The sequence below is a fragment of the Lathyrus oleraceus genome, chromosome 2 (assembly GCF_024323335.1).
Source record: "Lathyrus oleraceus cultivar Zhongwan6 chromosome 2, CAAS_Psat_ZW6_1.0, whole genome shotgun sequence".
NCBI lineage: Eukaryota > Viridiplantae > Streptophyta > Magnoliopsida > Fabales > Fabaceae > Lathyrus > Lathyrus oleraceus.
Window position 1 is genome coordinate 377,865,454 of NC_066580.1, and position 15,564 is coordinate 377,881,017.

At 40.7% G+C, this 15,564-nt stretch overlaps 1 pseudogene; it reads left to right on the forward strand.

The window, feature by feature from the left end:
• Positions 1-5,799: 5,799 nt before the first annotated feature.
• LOC127121447 (serine/threonine-protein kinase AFC3-like) lies at positions 5,800-12,128 on the forward strand (annotated as a pseudogene).
• The last annotated feature ends 3,436 nt before the right edge of the window (positions 12,129-15,564 follow it).

Here is a 15,564-nt window from a genome sequence, read left to right on the forward strand (position 1 = left end):
TTTGATGCATGTGTTTGACAAGAGGTTTAGGCCTCCTACCCTTGGTTGCTTTTTGTAAGCTTTTTGTGAATTTTAATGGCATGATTCATGTGGTTACATTTTGATTTGGGGGCAACTCTTGATTACCCTGTCTTGTTTCTCTAACCTGTTTGTTGAGTTTTTTTTGTGAGGGCTCACATAACTCTTGCAGAGATGGCTTGCATGGCGTTCCACTTTATTTGTGGGATACCACCTGGAGGTTTATTCTGATTACCTGTACTGACTCACTTTCTTTGATGGTGCTAGCTTGAGAGATCTCTGGGTTTCTTATCTCTTTAATTGCTGTTACTTAGGATCTTTATTCGTACGGTAGATCTCTCGATCCCTTTACTTTTCCCGCATGTTACCGATTTCTTAGGTTTCGTATAGCCTCTCGTGGCATGTCAATTAAGGTTGCGCGGTTCCTTCATCTAGGACTGCCTTTTTGCATGAGCATCCCTAAAACCCCAAACTCATTGATTTTTTTCTCCTAAGAACACATTATCTCCTTCTACTACAGGCGAGTAAGTCTCTAAAGGTCGAGCATCCGGTAGATTGCGTAGTAACGTCGTTCACCCCAAAACACAACCCTTACCCCATAGGTGGTCGAACTACATTTTGCTCTGATTTTCATCCCAGATGAGATACGTAGGCATAAGACGCGATGTCTTAGCGAGCACACTCCTCTTTAACCCATAGGTAGCCGAGCTACGAAGACTCTGATTCTCAGATTCAGATGAGATACGTATGCAGTGGATGCGACGTCCGTGCGAGTCATTTTCTTTTGACCCTTCTTTTAGTAAGTAGTACATTAGATAAACATACACGCTTTTCTCATCCCTTCAATCATGTTTGCACAAATAAATTTTCAAAAAAAAACAACAACCTTTGCAACAAATGTGAAAAGGGCTCCCTAGGAGTACCTAGGATGCTTTGGGTGCCTAACACCTTCCCATTGCATAACCAACCCCCTTACCCATATCTCTGACATTTTTACTAGTTTTTGATTCGATAAAAATTTTAGGTTTTTGTTCGCTTTCTAATCATTCCTTTGGATAAATAAAAGTGCGGTGGCGACTCGACTTGTATGATTTACCTTGGATTTAGTCAATATCTCTAATGGTAATGAATACCCCGCTACAGCTAGCTAAAATCAACACTGCGTTTGGACTCATGGTCCAATCGTCACGCAGTACCACAACACTCCAAATGAATGATTGTTTTTTTCAAAACTTGCATAATTATTGCATTAAAATCACCATTTCTTGAATGAACAATTCTTAAACTTCAAGTTAATACCTGACATCAAGGAAATTCCAATAAGGGGCAATTCAAGAGGCATTTGATGGTTGGTGTTGACACGAATCAAGACCATCTCATAATCCTATGGATCAGGGGCATGGCATCTTTTGATTATGTTGACTTAAAGAAGTAGTCAGTGTAAGAAAAATCTCCAAGCATCGGTTGATCAGGGAGGAAGAACACTTCAATACTCAGTCCGTCTGAGGCAAGCCCCTCAAAAGGCTAATCTAGGGTCAGACCATTGCAAGAGTCAGACATTGAAGGAAACAAACTCAGACCATGTCATGGGATAATCACTCCTAAGGTTTCCTTGAAAGGAGAATTCTTTTGAATACCCTACAGACTGGGGCAAGGCAAGTTGCAAGGGGCAAGTTCCCCCTATATCTTCAAGTCGGTCAAACAGACTGTGTCAGACACTAGTAACTGTTTGAATTTACAACAAAAACGTCGAAAATTCATGCTAGTACGACATCATATCTTGACAAGAATCCTCATGGCACGTCAAAGGCATAATCATCATGTGTTGATCATGTCGCTATGCTCAGTTACAGGCTGGTCAGACATCTTAGAAGAAGAAGTCGAGATCGCCTCTGGGGCAAAGACACAACGTACCAGCAAGAGATCAAACTTGGGGCAACATGAGTATCCACTCCTATTACGTGTTCATCACATCATCAACTATCGAGTGTTGGGAAGTCAAATCCTTTCACCAACTAATAGTTCAATCCATATTGGCAATTACCAGAAAACGAAGCCCACCTTGCTGGCATCCTCACAAAAACAAATACAACCAGCATTGGTTTCCAGAAAATATATCGCCTTTGAAAAGGGGGAGCCAATCCCAAACAAACCAATCATCCTTAGCATTCAAACATGCGTCACATGCATCACCTTGTACATAACGCATACATGACATTTATGCATATAGCATGAATCAATACCCAAGGTTTAGTCGTAGGCATCCAGGCCAACCCTCAGTTGAGTCATTGTTTTTCTCTAAGTAAGTTCCTACCCTACTATCGGGAGTTCCCCATTGAGTTACATCCTTCAACCTTTTGTTGATAAGATGTTATCCTCAGCTAAGTCAAACAATGTTTCTTTAAATACCTACCTTGTTTCGCCTTGAGCATCCCTCAATAAGTTGTTTCAGGTAACCTTTTGTTGAGGGAAATTACATCTTCCCAAAAGATTTTTTTTCTGCAACCTTTTGTTGTTGATATCCTCAAGGGAATCTTACCCAACGTTATTCCAATACCACCCAATAGGTCTATCCTATTTGAACCTTTGTTGGTAGTCTGATTTTCCAACATGTTTTTCCCTAATGTCATCCTTTTGGTGAAAGTCCCTTAATGAATAATGATCACCATCCTGTTTATGATAACCGTTATTCTTTTGATAATGGTAAGTCCTTGACATTTGTGATCTCACAGCCATCCTTTTGGTGTCGACGATCCTTGAAGTTTTGACCCAACCTTCATCCTTTTGGTGAATGGCGACCTCTGCAATTATTACAGCTTACCGTCATCCTTTTGGTGTCGGCAATCCTTGTGGTAATAGGGTTCCTTGTCATTTTGGTTCAACCATCATCCTTTTGTTGATGGTGATCTCTATTATTATCTATAAACCTCATCCTTTTGGTGATGGCATCCAGTTCGATCTAAACATCATCCTTTTTATGATAGAAATTATGGAGTTTGGTCTATTATCATCCTTTTGGTGATTGTGACATTGAGAAAGTTCAATCTTATTGTCATCCTTTTGGTATCAGTGGTATTTAAAGTTATTATAATTTGGTATCATCCTTTTGGTGGTAACAAGTTTCGAAGTTATGATCTCACCTTCATCCTTTTGGTGATGGTGATTGTTGACTCATTATCATCCTTTTGGTGATAACGAGTTTTGTTTGGATCTTACCCTCATCCTTTCGGTGATGACGATCATTGAGTTTGTTTCGACTTATTATCATCCTTTTTGTGGTAATAAGTTTTGTTTCTGATTTTATGATCGGTCACCATTTTCACTATATTTTCGTTGCTTATCCGACAAGAAACCAAGGATTTTGAGACACTGTGTATGCATTATGGTACCTTTATAGTTAATTTTCATTCCCGTAAGATATTTAAGCAATTTTATTAATTATCAGTGTTATTTTGTGTTTTCGTGATTTTACGCTTCGGTTGTCGTGTTTATATGCCCTCCAGGTACACAGAGAAGATCCAATGGACTCAATGCAAGAAAGTGGAAAGTTTCGGCATCCGAAATAAGAAGATTTTCCAGTTCAGGAAGCCTGACACGGCCACCTGTGTTACCTGACACGGGCCGTGTCAGGAAGAAGGTCAAGAAAGCACAAGAAATGCCTAAAACAGTGGCCTGACACGACCACCCGTGTCATCCTGACACGGCCGTGTCAGGTCACCTGGGACGTGTCATCAAGGAAAGAGAGCTGACACGGCCGCCCGTGTCAGCCTGACACGCCCGTGTCAGCCTGACACGGCCGTGTCAGCCTGACACGGCCGTGTCAGCCCAAAACGTGGATTTTCCAGTTTTCGGGCTTTTTCACCGGGCTTGAGCTGCATGGACGTTTTGGAGATTTTCACCTTCTGCCAAGGGATTTTCACTATATAATGAGGTCTTCTGCTAAAGGAAAAATCATCTTGGAAGACAGCAAACCACAATATTGTGAAGCAATCAAGTATTACAGAGATCAAGGCATTCGGAGAGTTGAAGAGATTCATGAGCGGGAGCGATTGAAGATCAAAGTCATCCAATTACTTGTAATGTGTAATTTTTATCTTGAATTTGTTTTAAACAATATGAGTAGCTAAACTCCCCAATGCTAGGGGGTGTCCCTGATTTAGAATTGTAATGAATTTGAGTTTACAGTTGCATTTATAATATTTTATTTACGGTAACCTTTTGATGTGTTTATTGCTTTCTCTTTCGGACCAATTGAGATTGATCTATGGTTATCACTTAGGCTGGACCGCCAGTGATAAGGTTTTCATCAGGTTACTCTGCAGTAGATATCACCTAGGACTAGGGATACCCTGTATGAACCATAGCATTCTTGATATTATACAACTTAACTTCACCCTAATTGGCTATGGACATAGGAATTAGGGTAGATTGATTAAAGGTTTTCTCACCAAGGACTTGGGAGAAAATACCCTTGATAATTGGTAGTAATTGATATTTGTTGATGCAATAGTAACTCAGAGTTGTTACAGGGATAAATCATACACTTTCCCTGGCATTGTTCCTTTTTCTCTATAAACCCTTATTTTCATATTTCTTTATTATTTTCTTTTTACACTCAAAAACCAAATTAATACTTTTTGTTTAATTGAATGATAATTTAAACTCAATACTAATGTGCAGTCCTTGAGATCGACATTCGAGGAATTTCCCCATTATTACTATAAAAGGCAAAATAGTACACTTGCTATTTTCCCGATCATTTTACCTTCATCCTTTTGGTGATGGTGATTGCTGACTTATTATCATCCGTTTGGTGGTAACAAGTTTTGTTGTTTGATCTTACCTTCATCCTTTTGGTGATGGTGATCATTGGGGAAGTTATTGACTTATCATCATCCTTTTGGTGGTAACAGGTTTTGTTTTGATTTTACCTTCATCCTTTTGGTGATGGTGATCATTTAAGTTGTTGTAATTTATTATCATCCTTTTGGTGATAAATACCATTAAAGCTTGGTATTCCATTATCCTTTTGGTGATGACGATCCTGGAACTCGTGGTGAATTACTATCATCCTTTTGATGATGATAATTAATTCTACTGTCATCCTTTTGGTGCCAGAAGCCTGTTCAGTTTTAGACCCACATTTATCTCTACATCTATAATGGCCTATGCAAGATTTGAATGTCTACTTGAGGGTTGGCATTGATTTGACGTGCTAAACCATAATACCTGAGTGATGTTAGGATTTGTTGCATTTTTTTCCGGCATTTCACCATTGAATTTCAAAGGACAAAATTTGGTACTTTTTGTATTTAATTACCTTTCACCACGAATGTATGAAGACCGTGGTCGTTCTTACCTTCTAGTTTAAGTTAATTAAATAGGGGCAGCTGTCATACCCAAATTTTGTCCATGCATTTTTAAATTTTTTCATAATTCTGATTTCATTTTCAAATTGCATCATATGCACAGCATGACATACATTTCATCACGGGAATACCTCACCTTAGTTTCATATCACTATTATGTCATTTCCGTACTACCTAGAAACATGCATTTCATGAAATCCATTTCGTCTAGGAGTGTGATTTATTATACGAATACGAGGAAAAGGATATAGCAAAGGGATACTACCAAAGATGGAATGCTAGTTTGAACCAAGGACATGGGCGAGTCTTTTCATGCAAGTATCATGTCGATGAATCCATAGGCTCAACCATGGGCAAAGTTTATTACAAGCAAGAATCGTCGATACGCTTTTCAACGCTTAACCTTATCTGCATGTCATTGGTATCTATCATGAAAAGGGAACGAACACGGAAACGACATCGTCTCGAATGGGATGTAGCTCCTCCTCCATCTCCACAGGCACATGGAAATTTCGCGGTGGTTGGTTATGAAAAAAAGTATGCATCGCCTTCGAGAAGAAATGACGATCGTGATGGACATTATACTTTCAATCTCGGTGAAAATCTCACTCCTAGATATAAAAATTATCGGCAAAATGGGTGAAGGTTAGCGATCAAGTTGTCTCTGAATAGAAGTCTAAATTCTTATTGTAACTTTGCTTATATCATTCAACATATTTATAGTGTTGTAGGAACTTTTGGTTGAGTTTTGGAATGTTGGGATCGTTAAACAAGAGATTATGTAGCTATCAAGGTAATTAGAAGCATTCAGAAGTATCGTGACGCAACAATGATCGAGGTTGGTGTGCTGGAGTGTTTTGTGAAGAGAGATGTGGGATGCTCACGGTGTGTACAGTTCCAGAAGTGGTTCGATTACCGGAGTCACATACGCATTGTCCTTGAGAAGCTTGGGCCAAGCTTATTTGATTTTCTAAAGAGAAATAAATACTGCCCATTCCCTGTGGATCTTGTTCGCAAATTTGGATGATAGCTTTTGGAATCTGTAGCATGTTTGTGGATATTATTCTTGACCTCAAGCGTTCATTCCTCGTGTTTTATTCATATATCTCTTGGTTATAAATCATCTTTTTCCTTAGCTTGCTTAGTTTGTCTCAGGATGCAGTGTATCTTTGTTGTGTCCGACTTACTTTATAATATGATTCTCATGCATTATCATATTCAGATATGCATGAACTACGGCTAATCCACATCGGCCTGAATCCAGAAAACATACTTCTTGTTTCTTCTGACTATGTAAAGCTTCCTAGTTGTAAGAGGGTTTTCTCAGATGAAACACAATTTAGGTACTTGCCTAAATCTAGCGATGTTAAGCTGATTAATTTTGGTAGTACTGCATCTGCATATCAGATCCATAACTCCGTTGTTTCTACAAGGAATGGAAGTACCCCTGTCATGAAGGCAATCATATCCACTTCATGGATTAAACAAATCAGCCGGCATTACATACCGTGAACCAAACAACATGGGAAGATTTATTAAGCCACTTCACAGGCAAAACATCCCAAGCGAAAAATCCCCAAAGAACCAATCTACAATATTGGAATTCATTTTAAATGTCCAAAACAAAAAATAATTGTTACCATAGCAAGGTTTCACTCAACTTCTAACACAATAGCTAACATCATCACATTCCAAGTAAACCAATCGCATGTTCATATAAATACAGTGACATTACAAAACTGTAGAGTAGCCAAGCAAGCAACATAATGATAAAATAAACCAAAGTTGATAGTGGAAACACTCCTAGCTGCAAGCAAAGCCGCAACACCAAGCCAACTGCAAATCACGACATTGTAAGACCCCAATTTTGTCCCTAAGATCCCTCATGGCATCATATCATATCATATCATTGCCTCAAGGATCATTGTGCACCTTTGCTTCCCTCCTTGTGGGTGGGTTATCTTGTGAGTGTGGTTCTTGATCACCAAGCATGTTTTGCATTTGTATATCATTGCTTTTCATTTGTTTGCTAACCAAAAGTACAAAAATATTGTCATCTAACCATGTTACTTGCAGATGAAGCAAGCTAGGTCAAAACAGTCAAATCATTCATTGAGCAGTGGATGGTGGCCATTCTTGAAGAATTTGGGCACCATGATCATTCATCAAGAGTTCATATAAGTTGTGACATCATTTTGAATCAAGATCTCAAGTGGTAGGGGCTTGGAATTCATCAGAACATGGTTCAGTCAACCAAAACCCTAGCAAAGTCAACTGTGGTCAACTGTGCATTTAATCAGTGATTTGATGGTGGGAATTGGTTTGAGAGGTCTCATTCATGTCCATATAAGCCTCATATAACATGTCAAACATCATCATTGAAGAATTTGAGGTCAAATGAAAAGTTTCCAAAAATAGTAAGTTGACCTGTAATTGGAAATTGCCAAAAATGGAAAGTTCTTCTCCTCAAAATTACTTCATCATACAAGCTTCAAATGAATTTTTGTCCAACATGAAAGTTGAAGATCTTGTTCTCCCATTTCCAAAAAGTCCAAGAACACTCATTTCTCATGTGTGGTTGGCAAGTTATGATCAATTCATTCTCAAGAATTTTTGAACTTCAAAGTGAGATAACTTCCAAACCATTTGGCCAAATTGAGTGAGGTTTTTTGCTACAAGTCACATTTGACCTGCTCTATCCAAATCCTTCATCACATTTCACCAAAAATCATCCAATCAAAATGGCCTTTTTCAAGTGACTTGAATTAAAAATGGGAGGGGTGAAAAATTGACTTTCAAATTAAGCCTTGCCTACACTTTCTACCAATTGCAAATGATCAAAAACCATATTTGGAATATGTTTAGGCCCATTTTCACACTGTAGCATGCCATGCACATGCAACATGAGTGATTTCACTAATTGGCCAAAACACCTCCACTTAGCTAATTGCATTTACCACTTCATTAACCAAGTTTAGGCATTGTTAATCAGGAGTATATATTGCATATTTCAGACTGAAAACCCGAGCCACAATTTACAAAACTCAGATTCAAACCTTTTCTCTCAAAAACTCTCAATTCTTCACTTGGATTTTTTCTGAAAATTGCCAAAGAACTCGTGCCTTGGTTCATTGATTCATCATCTACCAACATTTTTGAAGCTTCTGCAAGCATCATTTCGCAGCTGTTGAGCCGTTTCCAGCACTGTTCCATTGAAACTCTTCCATGGCAGTTGAGCTTTTGAGCTGAAATCAAAGCCACTGAACCTTCAACACTCTTTCATTCATCATCTGGGACACCATTGAACTTCTGTTTCTACTTGGCAAGGCTGGAAAACCACTGTTTCGAAACTGCATCTTCAAAGAGGTACCCTTAGTTGCTAATAGTTCTTTGAGAACTTGCATTGCTTTGCTTGATAGCATTTGCATTGAGGTATAGCACCTTCTTCTTCATGTAGTCTGGAAGACCTGGCCTGTTACTTGGCCAGGCAACTGTCTGAAGTCCTCCTTAAGAGGCGATGTTTGTGATTGTTTACTTTTGTCCTAAGCAGGAAAAGTCCTTTGAATAAGGCAATTGGTAGAACCCAAGAGATATGTAACCTATCTCCTACTATTCTGTGTGTCACTCACCTTGCTCACACCACATGTGTTGATGCATAGTGAGTAAAAACCCAAGATCTATCGAGTCTATAATCTGTGGAGAGAGTTCCTACTTTCTGAACTCCCACACCTTCTATCATTTGAAGCTCTCCCTGACCAGGGATAAGAGCATGAGGCACACCCCTCATATCCTTTCATCTGCTTCACCTTGGCTCTCAATGTCAAGGTTAAGAGCACCATTAACCCTATTCCAGTTGGCTTCAATGCCTAACCCTTTGTATGAGCCTAATTGTTTGGTTATAGTGTGTGCTGAATAACTTTGGTTGATTGATTACTTAGTTCATTTGTATATGTCTGCTTGCATGCTTTGTGCATTTATCATCAATTGCTCATTAGTGCATGATCATTTCATTTGTCTTTGTGTCATATCTTTGTTGTTTGCCCATTGAGGACAATTGTAAGACCATTCATTGGCCATTGTTCCTATGATATGGAAGTGAGTATAAGACCATTTTATTGGCCACTCATCTTCTCTTTGCTTGATACATTTGTTTGTTGTATGTGAGGATGCAATTGTAAGTCCATGTAATTTGGCATTTGTTTACCCATGATCATATGTTGGAGGTTAGAGTAAGCCCAGATAAATTGGCATCTGACATCCAAGTGTTTGCTTTATTATTGGAGATTGGTATAAGTCCAGATAGATTGGCATCCGGTATCCACTTTTTATTTCTTTGTTGAGGAGATTGGTATAAGTCCATAGAGTGGCCTCTGATATCCAGTTTTGTTTTAGGAGATTGGTATAAGTCCCGTGATTGGCATCCGGTATCCGCTTTGGTTGACTTTCTTCTTTTGCTTTGCTTGTTTGTTATTGCTCATTGCCTATTCCAAAGGACACACTTGAGTCGTCTTCTATATGATTTCAAGAGGTGAACCTTCTAGGAAGTTTTACACTCCATCTTCATCCATTCATCCCTCTTTGTCCTAAACCTTTTCACACGTTGCTCTCAAAACTTGAGATAAATATTGTGCAAACATCTTCATGCTTTCAAATTAGAAACCTGGACCCTAAGTCCTTGACTTTTCAAACTCCATTTCATAATACTTCTTTTGAATTAATCTTAATCATACTTTGACCCTCCTTTTGTAAATACTCATAATCAACTAACTTCACCCATTCAATTGTTTTGTGGCTTTGTCCATTCTTGTTAAGTTTTCATACATTAGCCATAGGTTTGATTTATCCTAGTTGGTTGATGTTAATCTCACCTATTCGTCCTTAGTTGATTGAATTGTAAGTCTTCCTTGCTTATTATAGGGTTAACCCCTCGCTAGCAAGTTGAAGCTTTTCTCACATGGTGGACTCGTTGTTTCATAAGGTTGAGTTTTCTCCCGTGGATAACGTAAGACCTTAGGGCTTGTGTTTAAAATTGAATCCACTAACTTTTGGAAATCTTTTGGCCGAACTACGACGTTTTGATCCTTACCTTTGATGGAAGGTACGTAGGCAACGGGTTCATCCGTTCAAACACAAAAAACAATAAAAATTGTATATTCTTTTCTCATCATCCCATTCATGTTTGCACAATAAATATTTCATAACAAATAACAATTTAGTACAACAAGTGTGAAAAGGGCTCCCTAGGAGTACCTAGAACGTTTTGGGTGCCTAACACCTTCCCATTGCGTAATTTACCCCTTACCCAGACTCTCTGATCTTTTATTGGTTTTCTATGTGTAAAACTTCTTAGGCTTTTGTTCGCTTTTTAGCCAGTCCTTTGGATAAATAAAAGTGCGATGGCGACTCGATTCATTGTATGCTTTGCTTTTGATTTAATCAATAAATCAGAAAGTGACGAATACACCGCTACAGAAAAGTGGCGACTCTGCTGGGGACACTATCCTTGGTGGTATTGCCTACTTTTCACCCTTGTTGTGTGATATATTGTTATTTGTTATATGACATATTTTTGTACCATTTGGGATAACTGTATTGATTGTAATGTTTGAATTGCTTGATATACAATTGCTGTTTGCTTTGGTGATCTGTGAGATGAGTTCTATACCCGAACTCGAGTGCACTCTAGGATAGGAGAATGGCATAGTCTTGTTGACTGGTGTGGAGTATTCCTTAGCCAGTTGACTTGCGAGCCCATTCACTTGGTGGAGGTCATGTTGGATTAATAATGTCACACAAGTTATTTGTGGTTAGGCATTATTCTTTCAATCATGTGCCGCAGAAGCCAAGGACCGTAGTTTACCAAACCCATCTTGGCCTATTTTTTAGGACGTAGTGCGGAGGTCGTTCAGATGTAAGTTCTGATGCGATTGTTACGCGATACTACACTCATAAGAGTTTCTCTTGAGAATATTTTTGGAATACGAGTATTCGTTCCTCCGATAATATTCGAAAGATGGAATGATGATTATGGGAACCTCTGGTAGAACATGTCTGGCAGGTTTAAACCCTAGTACACTCCCTTTGGGTGGTTCTTAACCGAGACTCCATGCTCGTGACTCTCAGCAAACCCGTGATTCATGGTTGAGTCGTTCAAACAACCTTAATATCAATGGAACCTGGGCGTTGATCAGGTATAAAACCTAAATCCCCCAAAACGGATGGTTGATATTAAGGATGTTCGAGCCGGTTCATGTACCGTTAATATCAATGGAACTTGGGTGTCGATAAGGTGAAAACCTAAATCCACCAAAATGGATGATTGATATTAGGGATACAATGAGCTTTCCCATGACCTTTGTTTGGTGTGACTTGTTTGATCCTTGAGTGTGATTGTTGCATTCATGCATTCATCTGCACTTCATGTCATCAGAAAAAAAGAAAATTTTCAAGGAACTTAAAAGGGTTTATTTGCAAAATTTTCAGACATGGAAAGGCCAAAAAGGCATACAAAGAAGTACAGCTTTAGACAGCCCGATGTAAAAGAGTTAAGGAATCTGACATCTTATGTATTAGATCCCTTGGGTTTCAAAGCTCGCTATGGGAAGCTTCTGCCTCTGTTGACTACTCAGGTCGATGGAGGGTTGATGAGTACTCTAGCCCAGTTTTATGATCCCCTGTATCATTGCTTCTCATTTCCGGACTTCCAGCTGTTGCCTACTTTGGAGGAGTATTCTCATCTTATTGGGATCCCGATTCTGGATCAAGTGCCGTTCAGTGGCCTGGAGAGTATTCTGACTGCTCGAGAGATTGCCAACTTGTTGCACATAGATGAAGATCTGATTAGAGCTAATTTGACTACCAAAGGCGGAATTCAGGGTTTTCCTTCCGAGTTCCTCATTGCTCAAGCTACCTTTTATGGGAAGGCCATGAGTGAGGATGCCTTTGAGGCTTTGTTTGTGCTGCTCATCTATGGATTGGTGTTGTTTCCCAACTTCGACAAGTTCGTGGACATGAACGCCATTAGGATCTTCTCAGTTCTTCATCCCGTTCCGACTTTGTTGGGCGATGCCTATGTCTCTTTGCATCTGAGGAATGCAAAGGGTGGAGGAGTTATTGTCTGCTGTCTACCCCTGCTGTACAAGTGGTTTATTTCGCACTTGCCGCAGACAGTTGATTTCAAGGAGAACAAGGGATGTCTACGGTGGTCTCAGAGACTCATGTCTCTCACTAATGATGATATCTCTTGGTATGATCGCGTGTATGATACCGTCCAGATCATTGACTATTGTGGTGAATTCCCTAATGTGCCTCTTCTTGGCACATGTGGTAGGATCAGCTACAATCCTATTCTTGCACGACGTCAGCTTGGGTTCCCCCTAAAGGATAAACCTCATAACATTCTGTTAGAAGGTGTGTTCTTCCAGGAGGGTAAAGATCCCCAAGGCCTGAAAGCCAGATTTGTCCGTGCTTGGCGCAGTATTCACAAGAAGAGTAGGAATGAGTTGGGTCCAAAGAACTGCATTGCTTTGGAGCCATACACCTCTTGGGTCAGACAGAGAGCTGTCGTGTACTTGATGCCATATGATCATCCGAGACCTACACCGTTGGATGTGGCTGGGCCTTCAACCCTCCCTACCCAACGTGTAGAGGAGTTGAGAGAAGAAGACCTTTCACGTGCTTGGATCCGTGAAAGAGAAGAATTGCTTCAGCAGCTTAAGGAGAAGGACGCTATGATTGAGTTCCTCGAGCATCGAGTGATCGACGATCCGAACGACACTTGGACCTCTCTGCTTCCTCAGTCTTCCAAATTCTGGAAGAGGAAGTATGATCGACTTGCAAAGGAGAAAGCAGACATGGAAGCGACCTATGAGAGAGAGATCAAGAAGCTGTGTACTTCTCGTCTTCCAGCATCCCGAGCTTCTAGGGATCCATAGGATGTTTATTTCCCTTTTCTCTTTGTAATGATCAAAAATGTTGTACTTCTTTGTCTCGATATATTGAATGAGATATTTTCCATGAGAAATTAAAATGCTTTAACTATTCAAAATATTGCAAATAATACCCTAAGGGTTCCTTGAAAATAAACAAAGCATCTGCATAAGCATTTCATGCATCATTTTTGCATAAGCAGGTACCCTTTGTTTCTGGTCTTCTTGTCCTAACTCTGTGTTCTTCATTTATTTTGAAGACAAGCTGACTCACCGGTATTATACTCGAGTCAATTCTGCAAGAGTTATGGAGCAGCTAGAACAAGAGAACAGAGAACTGAAAGAAGAGGTCGCCAGACTTGGCGCTTTGATGGAGCAACTCCTCGCTGCTCAAAATCAACCTGCTCAACCGCCTGCAACTCCTGCCCAGAGGACGGTCATCTCAGAGGCCTTCGCTTCGACTGTGCCAGTCAGTGCTCATCATGTGCCCGATGCTATGCCAGCCGGTTTCCCTTGGGGAATGCCTCCAGGTTTTATGCCTGATCGGTCTGCTCCAACTTTTGCTCACATGCCGGCATCTAGCCCGGTCCTTGTTGCCGCTCCTCCTGTCGTGCATACCATGCCAAGGGTAGACGACACCATATATCACTCCGAGCCATCTGAGGGCCCGGACGTTCATGAAAAGATGGACGCCATGAACGACCAATTCCTTGAGCTGAGAAAGGAATTGAGGACTCTTCGAGGTAAAGATTTGTTCGGCAAGTCTGCCGCCGAGTTGTGCCTTGTTCCCGATGTGAAGATACCGATTAAATTCAAAGTACCTGACTTTGAAAAGTATAAAGGGAACACCTGTCCACTCGCTCACCTGGTCATGTACGCCAGGAAGATGTCTACCCAGACTGATAATGATCAGCTTCTGATTCATTATTTTCAAGACAGCCTGTCCGGTGCTGCGCTCAGATGGTACATGAATCTGGACAGTGTTAGTATTCGATCCTTCAACGACCTTGGCGAAGCCTTCGTCAAGCAATATAAATACAACGTCGATATGGCGCCTGACCGAGATCAACTCAGGTCCATGTCTCAGAAGGACAAGGAGACATTCAAGGAGTACGCCCAGAGGTGGCGAGAGCTGGCAACTCAGATTACTCCACCGCTGGAGGAGAAAGAAATGACCAAGATCTTTTTGAAGACTCTTGGCTCATTCTATTATGAGCGGATGGTAGCAAGCGCTCCCTCTGATTTCACCGAGATGGTGAACATGGGGATGCGTCTTGAGGAGGGTGTCCGTGAGGGACAATTGGCGAAAGATGAGAGCTCTTCTTCTAAACGATATGGGGCGTTTAAGAGGAAAGACGGGGAAGCACATGCTGTGCAATCCCATCCCAAGCACAGAAGACCCTCTGTTCAGAGGAAGCCTGCACGTCGTGCCGGTCATCAGCACCAGTAGGCTCATATAGCACCTGTCTTCAAAGACAATGCTCAGCAACATCAGCAATATCAGCATCAGCAACAATATCAACAGCCTCAGTACCAGCAACAACATCGTCCACAGCAACAGGCTTACCAGCCTCGGGGAAGTACGACCAATCAAGCTAACTTGAGTTATGATAGGAAGAAGATCAACTTCGATCCAATTCCTATGACATATGCAGAGCTTTATCCTTCCTTGTTGGAAAGGAAATTGGTTTCTCCCAGGGATCCTCCTGCCATTCCTGCAAATCCACAGTGGTGGTATAAACCAGATCAGCATTGTGTTTACCATTCCGGTGCTCCGGGCCACAACATCGAGAATTGCTACCCACTCAAGACTAAGGTTCAAGACCTTATGAGATGTGGAATTTTGAGTTTTGAAGATTCAGGCCCGAATGTCACCAAGAACCCATTGCCTGCGCATGGGAAATCGGTTAATATGGTTCAGGAATGCCTTGGGAAGTACAAGGTCAGATATGTAAGCCACATTAGACAGTCGTTGGTTGAATTACATCGTTTGCTGTGTCAGTACAGCTACTTAGAGCATAACCACGACAAGTGTCGCGTCTGCTCGGTTAACCGCTTGGGTTGCAATCAGGTACGCCGAGAACTTCAAAAGTTGTTGGATGAGGGTACCATTGAGATTCTGCAGAATCGCAATGTTGATGAAGACGAGCCTGAAGTGAATGTGATTTCACCAGTGTTCAAGCTGCCCGAGCCTGTTGTTATTCGTTACGATAGCAGCAAGCCGAAGGTTTCTCCTTCGTTGGTCATTA